The 19440-nt window shown below is 39.3% G+C and overlaps 1 protein-coding gene across 1 annotated transcript in view; it reads left to right on the top strand.

The window, feature by feature from the left end:
• UNC13C (unc-13 homolog C) overlaps positions 1-19440 on the top strand; it is a 656715-nt gene that overhangs the window by 195926 nt on the left and 441349 nt on the right. The window lies entirely within an intron of this gene.

Raw genomic sequence — 19440 nt, forward strand, 5'->3', positions numbered from 1 at the left:
AGCTATGTCCTCACTTTAAAGCTGTCTCTCCTTTTGTTTGGTCTGAAAGGGAGGTTTTGCTTGCTTATTGTGCCCATGGCAAAGTAAATCCAGCTGTGAAATTATAATTATAATTTAAGCTCTCCTTTTGGCTATGCTATTATTACAGAAAATGTTAGCCATCCCTTTTATAATGTCTAAAGATCAAACTGTACATCCTGGAGAGTCCTTGAATATGGAGTCAGTTTCCCATCTTGAAGAGAATTGAAAAATGAGGGACCAAGTCAGGCTTCCCAAATCGTTTAATGACAATAGAAATATCAGATGAGAACATAGCAAGCAATTTACCTGTCAGTTAACAACTTATGAAAACATTTACAAAAAGGCCCAATGCTTTCTATGAATTTCATGTGTACGTGTATTTGCAAACATCACTTAACTATCTAACACTATTTATTTTGATTTTTGGATGATAGCCATTTTAACTTCGATGATGTGAAACCTCATTGTGGTTTTACTTGCATTTCCTTGATGGCTAGTGATCCTGAGCATTTTTTCATGGGTCTATTGCCCATTTGTATTCCATCCTTTAAAAAAATCCCATTCAAGTCCTTAACCCATTTCATAACTGAGCTCCTTGTTTTGTAGTTGAGTTTCTTGATCTTCTGTATCCTGGATATTAATCTTTTATCAGATGTATCATTTTCTCCCATTCTGCTGGTTTCCTCTTTGTTGATTATTTTCTTTGCTATGTAGAAGCTTCTTAGCTTTATGTAATGCCATTTGTCTATTTTGGCTTTTTTTACCTGTACTGCTGGGGCCTTACACAAGAGATCTTCCCTATGCAGTGTTCCCCCTATATTTTCCTCTGTATATAAACAGAGAGAAATCACTGAAGTTTAAATATTACTTTTTCTAAAATGAAGCTTTTCTCAGGAAGAAGTATGAGCTTACCCTTCTACTTTTATTATTTCCAATTTTTATAGTAACAATACATATGCTTACATAATAGTCTTGACAAAGCTATATTAAAAATCAACACTATTATTGCTTTAAATAATGATTTTGGGTGGATGATATTCTAAAAATGTCAACTATTACTAGAAAATTGAAATTTCTATACCAAAAACAAACAAAAAATATAAGCAAGGGCGTGCCATTGGCTGTTATGGATCTTGGTTATCTGTAGTTATGAAGATATGGGAAACTCATTTTCTTTGTCCCTCAGGTCAGTGTCTGGAACTAGAGCAGAATATACAAAATTGGCTCAGGATTTTCTGTCTTTGCCTCACCCAGAAAGTAAACATTCTTTGGTCACAAAACAGAGAAATGTGTTGGAAGATGTGGGTGCGCACTTTGCCTGCCTGTATTCTAATTAGAATTTCTTTCCTTATAAAATAAACCATTTGATGTTGCATTTCTAAAACTTCAATTTATTTTAAAGCACTTTCAAGGAAAACAGTACCTTGTTAGCACAAGTTGCCTATTGAATATTTTATAACTATTAGGAAAGTGAGCTATGAAAGTTGTAACTACTTGGATAGAAGTCATTAGGAAATTTTCATCATGTATCAGGGTCTGGATCTGTTTTTTTAGAGGCAGAAATAAGACAATTGGAGCAACTTTCTAGATAATTTGGGTAACTAGTAAAAAGACAATTTAGATAATTTGATTCAAAATGTATATTTTACCTGAAGAGATTTCCTCATTACGAGTCAATGTTAGTTCTAATTTTTATGGGACCATATTCAGATCAAGTTTACAACAAGGGAAGACACATCATAAATAGCTGTTTCATTGTGGCTTCTTTATTTTCTGATTTCACTTGATTTCAATGTCAGGGGAAAATCTTATTTTGGAGAGAGATTTGCAAAGAATAGAATTGATATGTAGAATTTAGAAGAACAATTATAGAAATGTTATGTAACTTTTCAAGTAACCAGTCACATCTTTAGCTAATGTTTTTGCATCTGGAAGAATGCTTTGGCGATTGAACTGATTCTACAGAATTGTTCAATGAGGCAATACCTTACTCTTAGCACAGATTAATGTGTAAGATCAATCTTCATAGTATTCTGGTCCCTGTGAGTGGCTTAAATCTTATTTTGCTTATGTGGTTATCTTCATTACAATGACAAGGAAACTGATTCAAATTGGCACACTCTGTAGCAGACCGAAATACAAAACTCAGAACCTAACAAAAAAGCACAGAAGAAAAGAAAGTTAGCTTACTTAACAAAATAGGTAATTCAGATACACCATAAAAATCAAAAAGGTGTCAAGAGGTCATAAATAAGTTTATCGCCCTCTTCACCTCTATTACTAACAACTCTTTTCCTTAGTACCAACCATTGTTTTCCATTAACTTGTATTTTCTTCTAGCATTATTTTAGGAATTACTAGAATTTTCGTATATTTCCTTATTGTGTGAAATATACATGATAGGACAGGCATTTGTTAAAATGGCTAAGTCACAACTTGAGACACCAATACCTTGTACTGGAGTGCCTGAGTTTCAGTCCAAATTCCACTTCCAATTCCTGATCCCCACTAATGTGCAACATGGGAGCAACAGGTCATGGCTCAAGTTCTTGGGTCCCTGCCATCCGTGTAGGAGACCTCAAGTGAATTCCTGGCTTCCATTGCCTGTCTGAGTCACTGGTATTGCAGGCATTTGGAGAGTGAACCAGAAGATGGAAACTCATTCTATCCCTGACTGTCCCTTTACCTTTCAAATAAAATAAATATACAAATAAATATGAATGATAATATACCAAAGTAGAGGAATAAATGTTATGCGTTAAAAAGATCACCTTTCCAAGTTACTAAAATAAATTAGAAATATACAAAGAAACAAAAAAGATAATAAAAAGAAGAAATATAAAATAAGTGATCAAACGAGGTCTATTTCCATTTATGCATTCTAAATGCTTCAGAGATAAAGAAATAATAACATATTTAAAGATGGATTTAATATTTTCAAGAAAAACATGAAAGTTAAAGATGCATTATGCTTAAGAATAAAAACAAAGGGCTGGCATTGTGGCATATTGGGTAAAGCCACTGCCTGTGGTGCTGGCATCCCATGTGGGCTTCGGTTCAAGTCCCCGGCTGCTCCACTTCCAATCCAGCTCTCTGCTATGGCCTGAGAAAGCAGTGGTCCTCATATGCACCATTTTATTTGTACACTACATATATTTCCAGCTCAGTCTTCTTCATCTTTTCCTGCTTGTTCTGTATTTTCAGCAATGTGTGTTTACTTTTGTTCTCATTCTTCACTTCTGTAAAAGTTTTTTTTTTTTTTCCTCTTTCTTCCCTTCCTTCTTTAGTTTACCTGCCAGTGATTTATCTTTAGGTACTATCTTATTTCACATTCTCTGATTTCATGTAGGTTTCCTATGAAATCTTGTTTTATGAGAACAGTTGCTTTATTATATTCCTTGATTATGAATGAGTGTTTGTGGGGAGCAACTGGGAGCAACTCGGACTAGACTAAGTTACTGGAATTAAGACTTATTCTATGCATCTGCTCTCCCACAATATGGCGCTGGGAGAGGAGAAAACAGCTTCTACACAGCTGCCTCCAGTTCAACCAATAAACAGCAGGACCTACTCCTGATTGGAGGAGAGCAGCGTACTCGGCGTGTGGGTAGCAGAGTTGGGATTGGTGGAAGAGGACTATAAAGGAGGAGAGAGACAACATGCACCAGGAACATCTAAGGGGAACACCTGAGCAGCCCCCGAGAGAGCCGGCCGGCGCCGGCGGTGTGCCGCTCCCCCGAGGAAGTGGGAAATGTGGCCAGGGGGAACCGCCCTTCCACGGAGGTGGAAGGGACAGTAGCCAACCCGGGAAGAACCAGCAGCAAACCCGGGGAGGGCCGAGCAGACAAAAGAACAGCGCAGGGTCCTGTGTCGTTCCTCCACGAAGAGGGGGAGTGACAGTGTTCTCATCCCAGTTTTCATTCCTTCAGGGGAACCTTTCGTACTTCCACAGTATTTATTCCTGTCGTTTATTCTTCTGCTCATTCTCTCCTTTATTCTTGTGATATCTCCATGCCTTTCTCATACTGGTTTACTATTGTTGCTATTATTATTCAGTCATTTAAAAAATGAGTTGTTCTTGTATTGTATGCCAGTTGAGGCTCATCACTGGCAAGGGTAGTTTCTTCATGATTCTTAAGTAGTACCTGGGCCGGCGCCACGGCTCACTAGGCTAATCCTCCACCTTGCGGCGCCGGCACACCAGGTTCTAGTCCTGGTCAGGGCGCTGGATTCTGTCCCGGTTGCCCCTCTTCCAGTCCAGCTCTCTGCTGTGGCCAGAGAGTGCAGTGGAGGATGGCCCAAGTGCTTGGGCCCTGTACCCCATGGGAGACCAGGAGAAGCACCTGGCTCCTGCCATCGGATCAGCGCGGTGCGCTGGCCGCAGCACGCCAGCCATGGCAGCCATTGGAGGGTGAACCAACGGCAAAAGGAAGACCTTTCTCTCTCTCTCTCTCACTGTCCACTCTGCCTGTCAAAAAAATAAAATAAAATAAATAAGTAGTACCTGATAACACAGAGCTTTGGACACCTGAGTTATTTTATCTTTTGTTTGTCCCCAGACAACTGAGATTGGCAGGTGGCAGACTCCACACAGTGCAGCCTTGTCTTCCACCCTGAATCTCCATGGTATCATGACTGGGCAGTTCCTCTGTTTGTTGGCTCTTCCTTCATTTATTTTACTACCACACAAAGTCTGAGTCCTATCTTTTTCTCCATCCTGAAGAACAATTGGTTTTCTTACACAGAGTGGGCTATGTCATTTCAATCCTCTTGTCTTTTCATGCCATGTGAGATCTGTAGCTCTGAGACTACTCTCGCCTTTGGTTGTGCCTTATCTGAACCTTCAGTGCATTTGGCAGTCATGTCTTATAGATATTAAATAGAGATGACCTTTCTTGTACTTCTAGTTAACACAGGTTTCTTTCTATCATTTCTCCCTATCTCTGTCTCTTCCTCTGTCTGTCTCTCATTTATGAAGAAGGAACACAATGCTGTTTTTATCTGTTTTGTAAGTAGAAACCTAAACACCTAAAACCTCATATTCTTAATTTCCCTGCTGTACTGCATTATCAATGGATGTTACTATTTTTCTAAGTAATTAAACAGCTTAGACTCATGTCCCTCAAAACTGAATCTTCAGGTATCTGCAAAATCACATTTTCTTCGATTTTATAAAATCCCAAAAGAGATGATAATAAATATGCAACAGATGAGTGAAAGCTTTTGGCTAGTTTTTAATCTTTTTTGAACGCTCAAATCTTTGCGTATTTCCTTAGAAGTCAGAAACTCAGCCTTAGTTGCCACTGGTCACTAGAGATCATGAGATGTGTTGGGCCACTTGACAACTTCCCTTCTCCAAGAACCTTGAGTATTTAAGGCACAAGTTTGCTGCCCTTATCCAGCAAATGTTGACACCTCCTCATGGAGGAAATAACTTGTTTCTCTCAAAATACTACTTCTTACTTTTCCCCAAAAGTCCATCACTTCCCCCCACTTTCTTATTTTCTCTTCGTTTCCTCATCTACCTCTCCTCTAGAAACTTCTGTCGACCTTAATGCTTTTCAGCATTCTCCTTTGTCTGACTTATCAAAATGCCCTAAACTCCACTCCCCTGGTTCTTCAATCTACTCTGCCATTCTATTTCACCCTTGCAAATATTAATTAAAGAGTGAGGCAATTTGCAATAACTAGCAGATTGAGGTAATAGAAGGTCAAGTGACTTAGTCTTACCTCAGTATTAAGTCTTCTATTAATGGGAATTCATCTTCCTGCAAAAACTCTGCTATTCCCTGTGTACATTAATTGCTAAATGCACAAATCTGGACTTCATTATTTCTCATTCACACTTAAGTCTCTTTTATTTTTAATGAGTTTTCATACAGATGAAAACTATTTAATTACATTGACTTTTCTTCCTTTTTACTGTATTCTCATTCAGAGAAATAAATTTACAGTGTAATGTTTCCTCTATCAGTTACAACCCCTTTTGCCTGATTTTTAGGGCTTAAGATCTTCTCATTATTTGTTAAACTCTTCCATCTTTGCTCCCTGATAATATAAATTCTCTTAATATTTTTTTTCCTTATTAAATTCAACTTAGTAATGAAATTCATCATGGATTTCTATCTCCTCATATCTTAAAGTATTTTCTCATACTGCTCTCTCTATATATGAACAATTTATCATTCTTGCTATAGAAGCCAACATACTTCTCTACTGATTGGAGAATATGTTTTAATTCATCTGTTCAACAAATGGTTAGTGGCTACAAGGTACAGAGGTGGCTACACAATACTATTTAGTACAATACTACTGGATAAATCAATTAGAATGTTTTAGGCTCTGGTATAATTGTCAGATAAAATAAAGAGCATTTCACTCTCATGAACTTCAATTCTAATATAGTGATAAGAACAAATAAACAAGAAAGTACTTGGTAGGGGCTGGCACTGTGGCCTAAGTGGGTAAAGCCGCTGCCTGCAGTCCCAGCTGCTGCACCTCTGATCCAGCTCCCTGCTGTGGCCTGGGAAAGCAGTAGAAGATGGCCCAAGCCCTTGGGCCCCTGCACCTGCGTGGGAGACCCGGAAGAAGCTCCTGGCTCCTGGCTTCAGATTGCCTCAACTCCGGCTATTTCAGCCATTTGGGGAGTGAACCAGTGGATGGAAGAACTAACTCCCTCTCTCTCCCTGTCTCTCTCTGTCTACCTCTCTCTGTAACTCTGTCTTAAAAAAAAAAAAAAAAAAAAAGAAAGAAAGAAAGAAAAAGAAAGTATTGGGTAAAGTTAAATGCCATGGAGGAAATAAAGCTAATACTAAAGATGTTCATAAGGGCTTTGTAGAATGTTTTTCAAGGTGACACTTATTGTAATTAATTTACATATCAATTTATTTATTTGAAAGGCAGAGTTACAGAGAGCAGGAAAGATAGAGAGAGAGATCTTCCATCTTCTGGTTTATTCCCCAAGTGGCCACAACAGCCAGAGCTGGGCCAGGCTGAAGCCAGGAGCCTGAAACTCCATCCAGGTCTCCTATGCGTGTCCTTGGGCCATTATTCACTGCTCTCCCAGGCACATGATCAAGGAACTGGATCAGAATCATAACAGCTAGAACTTGAACTGGCACCCATATGGGATTCCGATACTGCAGGTTGTGGCTTAATCCTTTGTACCAAAAGGCCGATCCCTCAAGGTGACATTTAAATTGAACCTGGGTTGTGAGTTCTGAAGACAAAAAGGTTCAAGCCAAGAGTACAGAGGAGAGAATTAGTTTGGCCAAGCGGAGAAACAGAAGGAAGGCTAGTGTCATACAAATGTGGTAAACTAAAGGGAAGTGCAGCTGAGGATGAGTCTGTAAAGATGCAAAAGTGCTATCACTGAGGACCAGGACGACCTGTATAAAGTGAACGAATTTCTTGCTGTGTTTACTAAAAAGCAATAAAGGGATTTTAATTATGGATTTTGACGTACATTTGCAGCATCGCTCTGGCTCTCTGTGTAGACCAGTTAGGGGACAAAGTAACAGTCCAAGCTGGATAGGATGATGGTTTGGGGTAGAACAGTGACAGATACAGGTGATCATGTCTGGAAGCCCTGCAAGATCTTTAGTCAAATCCTACTGTATCAGACTCACTCTTGTTTTCTCACACATGGGTTTTTAACTTTCATCTTTATTGGTGGGATGCAATTAAATATAGTGGCAATAACATACTTCGTTTGTAATTTTTTTATTTCAAAGTTGATAGGCATCTTTGGTGGTGAGAAAAGCACTGATCTATATTTTCATTATAAAATATTTTTTCATGTGAAATCAAAGAAATTATGGGAAAAGGTTTAAGGTGAACACTCTTAGTGTCTAACTCTGGTAAAGTACTTTGACTGTCATGAAATAATTTCATGTTTAATTAGATGGGCTAGAACATAATAATGCAGAACTCTCTGCTGAATCAAAATTATTACTTTGTGAAATTGTAGTAAACAGTATTGTGTAACTACCTCTATGCCTCGTGGCCATGGCTTCCATTTGGAGAGTGAAACAGCAGACGGAAGATCTAGCTCTCTGTCTCTTTCTCCTCCTTCCTTCTCTTTCTGTACCTCTGCCTTTCAAATAAAAACTTTAAAAAAATAATTTTTTAAAAAGAGTAGAAGAGGCCGGCGCTGCCGCTCACTAGGCTAATCCTCTGCCTGCGACGCCGGCACACCGGGTTCTAGTCCCAGTTGGGGCGCCAGATTCTGTCCTGGTTGCCCCTCTTCCAGGCCAGCTCTCTGCTATGGCCTGGGAGTGCAGTGGAGGATGGCCCAAGTGCTTGGGCCCTGCACCCCATGGGAGACCAGGAAAAGCACCTGGCTCCTGGCTTCAGATCAGTGCAATGTGCCAGCCATGGCGGCCATTAGAGGGTGAACCAACGGCAAAGGAAGACCTTTCTCTCTGTCTCACTCTCTCTCTGTCCACTCTGCCTGTCAAAAAAAAAAAAAAAAAAAAAAAAAAAAAAAAAACCTTAAAAAAATAAAAAGAGTAGAAGAGCTGAAAGAATAAAGTGAATAGTGGATATTAATGCTGTTTGTGGAAAAATTATAAAAGCTTTGTTGGACAGAGTTAAGAAGACATAAGTAAAGGAAGAGATACACCATGTTCATAGATAGGACCACCAAATACAAAGATTTGTCTTCTCCCTAACTTGATTTACAGGTTTGTTGTAATTAAAACTGACATCTAAACAAGCAGTTTTATTCACTTGAGAAAATGATTCAAATTTTTTATGGGAAACTTGGAACAACAATAACTAAGGCAGTCTTAAGAAAAAAGACAATGTTGGGGTAGTTATCCTACCTGATAAACCACTTACCCTAAACATAGTAATTATGACAGTCTTACTGAGTAAAGCAAGGGAATTATGTCTAATTATTTATGAGAAAGTTCAGGATAGTGTTTACTTCTGGAGGAGAGAAAGAGGTACAAGATTGGGTAAAGTCAGTATTATTGGAGACATTTTTAGAACTGAGCAGTAAATATATGAATCACTTTTATGTTATCAGTATATTATTTACATTATTGTATATAAATCATTGCATAATAGAACATCACAGATAATACATTAAAATAATTTTAATACTGACATGCTTCATTCTTTTAATGTTTGTTCACAGACTTTTCAATCTTACAATTAAGAGATTTTAGAAGTAATGGCTCCTAATCCTGATGATATAGTTCCATGACCCTCTCTAGATCTCTTTAATCAGAATCTTGTTAAATCAGCTCTTTGGTTAAAAAAAAAAAAAAAAAAAAAAAAAAAAAGATGATAAAGGGTGTGATGATGGATAGTGTAGTATTATATTTTTTAAAAGGTTTATTTATTTATTTGAGAGGCAGAGGTGGAAAGAGAGAAGTATTCCACTCCCCACGCCCTATTCACTCCCCAAATGGTCACAACAGCCAGAGCTGGGCTGATCAGGAGCCAGGAGCTTCTTCCAGGTCTCCCATGCAGGTGCAGGCGTCCAATGACCTGGGCCATCTTCTGCTACTTTCTCAGGCCACAGCCAAGAGCTGGATCAGAAGCAGAGCAGCCAGAACTCAGACTGGTGCCCATGTGGGATGCCAGCACTGCAGGCGGCAGCTTCATCTGCTAAGCTGTAGCGCTGGCCCCATGTAGTATTCCATTTTAAAACCTAACTCCTATTCCCTTCCTTAAAAAAAAAAAAAAAAAAAAAAGTACATTTTCCAAGTAGTTCTGATGATCAGTGGTTCAGGGAAACACTGGCTTTCTGGTTCATTCTATCCTCCAAAAACAGATTTATTTTACTCGACTATCCTAAAAAACAGCCAGTTTGCCTCAACCGTGTATTTGTATTGGTAAGGAACTAATAAAGCAGTTTTTCCACTAATTGCTAATTATTAGGTTCTCATTGTTTGAAAGTATTAACAGAGAGAAAATGGCAAAATATTTTTGTTTCATTCTTGGTGTCTTGCCTCACACTTACCTCTCAGTAATGATACTGTGGATATTAGCTAGTTCCATGTTTCCTGTAGCTACAGTGATTGATGCTGGGACAGCTTCTAACTCTGATGTTTCCACAAATTGGCCTTTGTTTCTCTGTCTAAGCCACGGAGAATAGCTCCCCTTTCTCTGTGATAGGACTTGTTAAACATTCAAAAGCCTCACCATGTCACCTTTAATTTTATCTGCTGTTTCAAAAACATCTGTAGTGTCTAAAACCATTCAGGATGCACTTGGAAGGCAGACATCTCACTTTCGGAGCACTCTTCTGCTGCTCTGTTGTAGGACACAGCAGTCATGGCCCTCCAAGATCGGTTACCAGTGCAGTGACAGGGAAGGAAGTCAGCTGAAATGATAACTGCACGTCTGAGAATGCATGACTGCCACACAGTTAAACTAGGCTTATCTCAGACAAATAACTCTAGGGGAGCTGTTCAGTTAGTACTTGGAAGAGGGAAGGACATGATTTAGGTTTTGATCAGTGGTCTACCATCCTTAAAGAACAGAATATAATAAAATCAATGATTGTAAATTTCCATTGTATAAAGGTACCATTACTCCTGATTTCATGTGTCTCACAAATCTCCGCATGACCTTCCTAACATACTTGTAGATGATGATTTTTTGTTTTTTCTTATAGCAGTGCCTCTCCATTCTATTTGAACACTTTATTTGCCAGTCATTTCCTCCATCTCAACTGATCCTCAAAAGTCTCCTCTCCCTCATCCGTACTTTAACTTAAATAATCATTTTCTTCGATACAAGTTATTTCCCATAGTAGCAAAGGTTTAATTATTTTCCATCAGAGTTACTCTGAGCTACACCATTTTTTTGAAACAACTTGATTATATCTAGCATTCCTGAAAAAAAAAAAAGTTAAAAAATGCAACAGTAGAGCATTTCTGTTTGGAAATTTAAATGACTTATGGGTATGACAGAATGGGTCTTGCGTTAATGCTTAAGAACTCTACCGCATTGCTTCTATTTCCATAGACAAAGCAGATCATCTTCAAAGTTGCACAGTAAATCAGGTTCAGGTGAAGCAAATGGCTGTCCGGTATGATTCTGTCTAGACCAGAGAGTAAATTGTGTTAAAGGTCTGTGTGATGCTTGGCAGCAGGTGCGATGTGGAAATCGGAGCCTCACATGGCTTCTTATAGATATGACAGGGTACTTGAAGAGAATCCGGAGAATAGAATTACAAGCTAAGTTTATGTTGGTTCAAAAATGTTGAAAGCACATGTAGCTTTTTTGTGTGATACCCATTCTCCATAACCTTCGTGAGGCCCCTTCATGCTTACAAAGAATCAACTCAGTGTTGTCAAACAATCACAGCCCAGAAAATCATGACAGAATGGACCTGGGAGGCCAGGGCTCTTGGCTCATTAAATTGCTCTGGTAAGAACATAATTCATGAATGTTGGAAGTTTGTAATGTGGTGACTTCTGCGGGTATTTATGCATGGTGCTGCAGTTCACTCCTGATCAAAATAAGACCCGAGGTATCTGAAGTAGCGAGGATAACTTGGGTCCTTCATACAAGTCTGAAGCTAACAGTTTGAGAGGAAGCATCCTTAGGCACAACACTGTAGCAGCTTAAGGTGGCAGTGACACAGTGTTGATAAATAAGACGATGATGACTGTGACTGTTATCAGATGTGTTAGAAACACTATGTATGTGTTTTCTGAAAGTGACTCAGTCAAGACACTGTTTTGAATATCAACCACTACCATAGTGATTTAGAAATGGATTTTCCAACTAGGCTGCCTGTTTCCTGAGATGAGGGAGGGCAAGAGTGGAACAAGAAAGGTAAGATTATTAGGAAACAGAGAGGGAGAGAAGAAACCATAGACATAGAAATAGGTAAACTAACAGTATAAAATTATTGAAGTTTTAAAGATAAGGATAATCATGTAAGTTTGTTTTCCAGATAACTGAAGTGCCCATTAGAGATATTCAGATAGTTAATATTGGAGTAAGATATTATTGAAATACTTTAATAAGGTATAATATGATGTTGATGAAATGTATTTCTAAAAAAGAACTGGGTGGGTCTCGGATCAGTAAATGAAAATACAGTTGTCTGGCGATATCCATGGGGAACTTGTTCCCGGACACTTGCAGTTGCAAGTCCACTGCTGCTCATGTCCCCTCTATGAAATGGGGTAGAATCTGCATACATGGAGTCTTCAGAATGTTCCTGGAAAATGCGTGGGTTATGAAAAATTTATACATGGATTTAAAAATGTTTTCATTGAAATAATCTATCTTTAAAAAAATAAAAGATTTACCTATCTAATTGAAAAGCAGAATTACATATAGAGAAGGAATGACAGAGAGATTTTTATCTAGCGGGTTAGTACCAAAATTGTTGCAACAGCTGTGGCTAAGACAAGCCACAGCCAGGAGCCCGGAACTCTATCTGTGTCTCCCAGATGGGTGGCAGGGGACCAAGTACTTGGGTCAGCTTCTGCTGCTTTCCTAGGTGCATTAGTTGGGAGCTCAATCAGAAGTAGAGCTGCCGGGCCTCAAACAGTAGCTCATATGTGATGCCTGTGTCATGGGCAGTGACTTTACCTACTGTGCCAATATACTGGTCCCCAAACTTATCTGTCAAAAAAACATTTATTTATTTGAATAGCAGGGTGACAGAGAAAGGGGGAGAAACAGAGGGGAAAAGACAGAGATCTTCCATCCCAGATTCATTCCCCAAATAGTTACAGGAGCCAGAGCTGTGTAGGGCTGAGCCAGGAGCAGGAATTCCACTCAGGTCTCCTACATGGGTGGTAGGGGCACAAGTTCTTTTATCTGGTGACATCCCAGGTGCATCAACAGGGAGCTGTATTGGAATCAGAGCAGCCAGAAATCAAATTGGCGCTTAGATGTGGGATACCACAATCATAAGCAGAGGCTTAACCACTGTGCCACAGCACCAGTCCCCTGTTATTTGTTTATTGATTTTGAAAATATCTTTATTTACTTACTTATTTATTTCCAAGGCAGAGTAACAGAGAGACTAGAGAGAGAGAAGAAATAAAAAAACCTTTCAATTGCATTTTCCCATGCATATTTTGAAATACTCTCATGGCACCTACACCCATTCTTCTGTATACTTTGGATTAGCTCCACCTTACTTATAACACATATTATAAGTATTGTGTGAATAGTGGTTGTAGGGTATTGTTGCTGGAATAAGAGTAAGGAAAAATATCTTAGTATGTTCAGTACAGAGTGATTAATTTTCCATTATTTTTGATCCTCAGTTGATTGAATTAATGTATCCTGAATCTGTATGTGCAGAGGACCAACCATACTAAGAACATCACCTATATACTTTCATAGAATCACTTAGTCAAAAAACTTGTGAATATCTATCACTACCATGCTGACTGGGAAATGGGCTTTCAAACCAGACTGCCCAGGTTCAGATCTCAGCTTTGTATTTGCTAGTATTTGATTTTTAAGAAGATATATCATACGCAGTACTTCAGTATGTTGACCCATGCAATAAGAGTAGTGTTATCTCTGTCTCGCAGGTGTATAATATGAGGTAGTGTGTGTAAGCTGTTGCAATAGTGGTTCCTAGCAAGAGTTCTTATTGTCAGTTCAGCAGGGCTTATCCTTTTAGCATTGTGTTGTGTATAACCAGACAAATTAGAGCAAATGCTTTAGAATTGAGATATACATCCAAAAGTTATATTGCATTAAATTAAATAAGATAAAATGAAATATTACAGACAAAAATGTTTGGCACATGTTAATTTTAAATGTTTTACAATTTATATAAAACAGTGTTTCATAACTACATTCATAATAGTATTTGAATCAATGTTTGATATTTAATACCTGTATTAACTTCAAGTTATTTAATTTCTCAACTATTTTTTTCCTGGTCTGCAAAGTAGGGACAACTGCTACTTGAAAAGTTATTGTAAGTATCACAAAGCATACTGCTGACCTAGTATAGAGCCTGAAGTATAGTTGGTGTTCAAGAAATGAATGGAATGTTTTTATTCCCTTTTTCAAAAAAGATTTATTTATTTATTTGAAACAGTTACAGAGAGGGTAAGGCAGAGAGAGAGAGAGACAGACAGAGACAGAGAGATAGACAGAGAGAGAACAAGAGGTCTTAGATCTGCTGGTTTACTCCTCAAATGACCGCAATGGCCAGGGCTGGGCCAGGCCAAAGCCAGGAGCTTCCTCTGGATCTCCCACACGTGTGCAGGGGCCCAAGGACTTGGGCCATCTTTTACTGCTTTCCCAGGCCATGGCAGAGAGATAGATCAGAAGTGGAGCAGCTGGGACTGGAACTGGCGCCCATATGGGATGCTGGCATTACAGGCGGTGGCTTTATCTGCTACGCCACAGTACTGGCCCCTTGTTTTTTTTTTGTTTTTGTTTGTTTGTTTTTATTTGAGAGGATCATTTGCACTTTAATGGGAATCTCTACTATATTGCTTTTTCTTTTTAAATAATTTATTTTTTTAATTGAAAGGTAGATTTACAGAGAGAAGGAGAGATAGAGTGAAATCCTCCATCCATTGTTTTACTCCCCAGATGGCCACATTGACCCGGCTGGGTCAGGCTGCAGCCGGAATCCAAGAGCCTTTTCTGGGTGTCCCACGTGGGTACAGGTTCCCAAGTGCTGGGGCCATCCTCTGCTGCTTTCCTTGGTGCACATTAGCAGGGAGCTGGTCACAAGTGGAGAGGCCAGGACTCAAACTGTCACCCATATGCACCTGCTGTGCCAGAGTGCTGGCCCCAATATATTTTTCTCATCAATTATTGAGTGTGACAGTTGTTTCTATCTCCTGTGCAATAAGCATGATCATGAATGAGTGTCGTGCAGGATAAAAGATCCATTTTTGTACCTGAAGATTGACATAAATTACTTCACGATGAGAGATTCAAGCATTATGCTATAAATCTGCCCCTTCTGAACTTCCTGGTAGAGCTTCACTTGTGTTGATTTTGTACAGTTGGATGCTCTACAATTAAATGCACTCATACATCATCCCATGTATCCCCAACAGGGTTATATGTCTCTTCAGGGTCAAGAATAACCTTATTGTATGTCCTGCATTTCAAAAACTGTGAAGGGCCTGTAGGTTTTTCTTTTAAGATTTATTTTATTCATTTCAAACACAGAGTTACAAAGAGAGGCAGAGCCTAAGAGAGAGACATCGTTCACTTCCCAAATGACCTCAATGGACAGAGCTGAGCTGATCTGAAACCAGGATCCAGGAGCTTCTTCAGGTCTCTCACATGGGTGCAGGGGCCCAAGGACTTGGGCCATCTTCTGCTGCTTTCCCAGGCCATGGCAGAGAGCTGGATCAGAAGTGGAGCAGCCGGGACTAGAACCAGCGCCCATATGGGATGTTGGTGCTGCGGGCCGAGGCTTTAACCCGCTGTGCCACAGCACTGGCCACGGGCCTGAAGTTTTATTTGCTGGAGAACTGACATGTTAGCTTCCCTCAGTTAAATGGACACTAGCAGAAGACACCAGGCTCCTGGTTCAGAGAGAAAAGATGTTATGACTCACAGTAGGCGGCATGAGCTTCATGCTTGTATCAGTTCCCCTCGTCCCTGAGTCTGACAAGATGGTGTGGAGGAGACATAGATAGACACAGGACACACAGGAATCTGCATCATTTCTAATCACTCAGTGTTTTAAAGAAAATCAAGCCCAACTGCACCTCACGGGGAGAGTTCATGTAGTACAGATCAGCGAACAAATCTGTCCTCTACTCCAGAGGCAGAGGTACAGCAAAAGCAGGCAGAGCATCCACGAACAAGATGTACAGAAATGCAGATGAACCCTAGGAATTGTGTCCCTGAAAATACAGCACATGGCAGTCAGGGTGCACGCATATAGAGACTGAGCAGGGCCTTGGTTAAATGTTGAAGACAGTTTGACCAGAGCATCATGTCAAGAGAGCCCTGAATTGAAGTCTTTGCTGTGAACTACATTTCTGTGTACCTCTATTCTGACTTCTCTTTCAAAATGACATTTCTAGGAAAGATCCTGATGTTTAAGAACTCAAATATTTATGCAAAGATGATGAAGAAAAATGCTAAGTACCCATGTCAATCAAAGGTGGAGATAAGGCAGAACCGGGAATTGGTTGACTTAGTGAAGTGACAAGTTACAGAAGTTCCTTACTGGGTCCCTAACAAGAGCTGTGGTTGGTAAATGCTTCACCACTGGCTCTCCAGTGGGGAGTGCAGTGTGGAGGGCCAGTTTGTAGCATTTGTCTGTTTTTCTGTTTTAGCTTATCATTCTATGGCCAATCACTATCTACCAACATGGCCTCTCTGAATGTGGAGTAGGGAAAGATTGTAGAGCCCTCTGGAGATTGCCCCAGGCTTGTACACAGTGGAAGGAACAGTACCAGTAGCTCATTATCCCCAAAGCCCCACCCTGTTTTTCCTCCAGATAAACAAAGTCATGCAGCAGTATACATGGGGCTTCTTGGGATGTGCACATTTGGCAAATATAATTATAGTTGCTTTTTCTAAAGTAAAACTTAAATGGATGAGTTTACCGTGCAGCCTATGATCAGGATCCTACTGTGGTTTCCGCCCCCTACAACACCATCATAATTATCAGAGGGAAGATTCTACTCTTCTCTGAAACATTGGCCCCAGGTTATTAGGTCGTGGCCAGGAGATACTGTCTATTGGCTTACTCCCTCCCAGGCCCCAGTTACTTTGTATGGTGTCCTAATTGTCATCAGCTCAACTGCTTTAATTACCACAGAGGGGAAAAACAACCAAGTTAAAATTCCAGGTGCTAATATTTTCTGTGATCAGCACTTGCTTGTTGGTACAGCTGCTGCTTTGGATCCAATATTTTAGTGTTTGTGGCTTACAAACACACTTAAAGTATGTGTGTGTGTGTGTGTGTGTTCACCTCATTACTGAAGGTAAGATAATCATCATGCCACATTGCCAAGCAGACATCCAGGGGCTAGATGTTATAGACAAATTCTAGGCATGCAAGATCCCAAAGAAAATTTTCAGATAGATTTATGTAGCCTTGTTAGATTATTGATCAGATTCAGAAATACGCCTGTTTTCACATAACTATACTTCTATTCCACTGGCCAATGATTCATGCCTGTTTAGAGAATTATGTACGGCCAGTGAAAACCAGCTCCAATATGGAAAGACATTCAAAGAAGACTGTTACCTTGTGTGTAGGATCGGGTGCTCCTTACAGAAGCTGGGCAGAGTGAACAAGCGTTTCCTTTCCCCTGCTTCGTTCAGCACCGTCAAATCATCCCACACTTGCATAGGTGGCCTCCCTTCTTTTCCCCTCTGCCTTAATTAGTTCTGTCTTTCTTTGTTTTATCTACTACGTTTAAAAATATTTCCAAAATACCAGTTTGATAGCCTTCTAACAGAGTTGGTAACAAATTAAGCTAAACATAGATTTGCCTTTGTTTAAATAACTGTAATTACTTTTTGGTTGTTATGGGAAATTAAGCCCACAAGAGACCACTTTACTCACCAAACGATGAACTCTCACACAGAAAGTCATCTAAAAGTGAGGCTGTATTCACAGTCTTGCAAGGAAGGGTGATGGTGAGCAGCACACATGGGGCAAGGACAACAAGGTGTTTATTCCCTAGTGCACAAGCCCCTCCCCTCCTTTCCTCATGGACTATGTACCTAGGGCTCAGTCTTCCTGCAGATCACCCAAGATTGTCCCACTGTCCCCTGTTAACTTTTTATTTTCCAAGTTTAATGCACCCTCCCCCAGGTATGTATGTATGTATGTATTTTTTATTTCTATCTATCTATCTATCTATCTATCTATCTATCTATCTATCTATTTTAAGAAGGTCAAGAGCTTTTGCCTGCATGGTTCAGGGCTAGAGCCATGGCTGCAGTCAGTGTTCTAGAAGGAACATTTGTGATTATTCTGTTTCCACACCCATGTTTTCACTTCTCAGAAATGGTCTGTTTGCTCTGCTAACTGCACCCAGTCCCTTTTTTAAGAGTTTTTTTTTTTTAAGATTTTATTTTTATTTATTTGAAAGAGTTACAGAGAGAGGTAGAGACAGAGAAAGAGGTCTTCCATCTGCTGGTTCACTCCCCAGATGGCCGCAGCGGAGTTTTGTGGTTGTCACATCCTTAAACTAATCTTGTCCCACTTTAGCATCCTTGGACATGGTATCTTTAAGGTTGCTGCCACACCAGGAAGCTAGCTGTTAGGAATTTCACTCAGGATTGAGCATTTTTATTCTTTGTTTCAATAAAAGAGAAAGGCTGACACTGTATTAAAAGTTACTTGTTTGATGGATTTCAAATTTTTTGTGCCACAAAACATTTAGCTTATAATTCCATTTTCTAAAACAAAAAGTTTCATGTTTAAAAATGTTGGTTGACAGTAAGTAGCTCAAAATAGCTTATTGGCATTTCTGGGGTAAGGACCAAGCTAGTCCCAACCAGAGAGAGAGAGAGCAATGGCTGAAGCTAACCTTGTGATGTCCAGGCTTCAGGTGAGTCCTGGCAATGACACCCTGGCAAAAGGAGTTACACATTGTTACCTCTTATAGTTTTGTGTGTGTGTTTTATTAAGCCCTATTTCAGTTCCAGGGACTCCACCTGAAAATGCAAGGAATATTAAAAACAAATATTTTTTCATGATTTGTATTTTTTAATACTTAGGAATATGGTATGTGAGCGTCCAGGTTTTTTGCATATTTGTAATGTACATTATATTCAGTCTTAATGTTCCACTAAATAAAGAGTTCAACAAATAAAAAGGCCACAGTTCAGTAAGAATACAGGCAAGGGCTATAACCAGTAATCAATGAAAAGATGTCTATTTTGCTCATATATAATAAATTTTAAATTGTCACAGATCGTTAAAACTGTAGTAGTATATAATTCTTAGCAAATTGTTTGACAAAGATTTAAAACAAAGTTTGACAAACACTGTAGGTGCAGAATAATATTTAACCCCTGATTGCCTTGAAGAGGCATAATATCATTTGCTAAGAACACCCAACAATACATTTGGTTTAGAGAAATATGTAAAATGTGTGCTTTTCAGTGTTCAGAATTCATGCCTGTTAGACAGTAGTCTGTCATACCCTGGGGCAGAAAAGAAAACTACAATGATATTTTAATTCCTAATGACTCAGGACTTTCAAGTATGTGTGTGTGTGGTGTGTGTGTTTGCTTTAGTAAGAAGGAATTTTTTATTCATTAATTTTATTACTAACGTACTAAGCATCTAATATGTGTAAAACCCAATAATAAGCACTGGAGGTGAAAAGTAAATTGTGCAAATTCCTAATTTTGATGACTTCCTGATCTGCGGGAAGTCAAATGTGAGGAAATGCCTCTACAATGAAGTGTGATCTTTATTATAAAGGGAATGCGTTGAGTTTAATGTAGCGTGATCACATTGATCCC

The sequence above is a fragment of the Oryctolagus cuniculus genome, chromosome 12, assembly GCF_964237555.1.
Source record: "Oryctolagus cuniculus chromosome 12, mOryCun1.1, whole genome shotgun sequence".
NCBI classification, from domain to species: Eukaryota; Metazoa; Chordata; class Mammalia; order Lagomorpha; family Leporidae; genus Oryctolagus; species Oryctolagus cuniculus.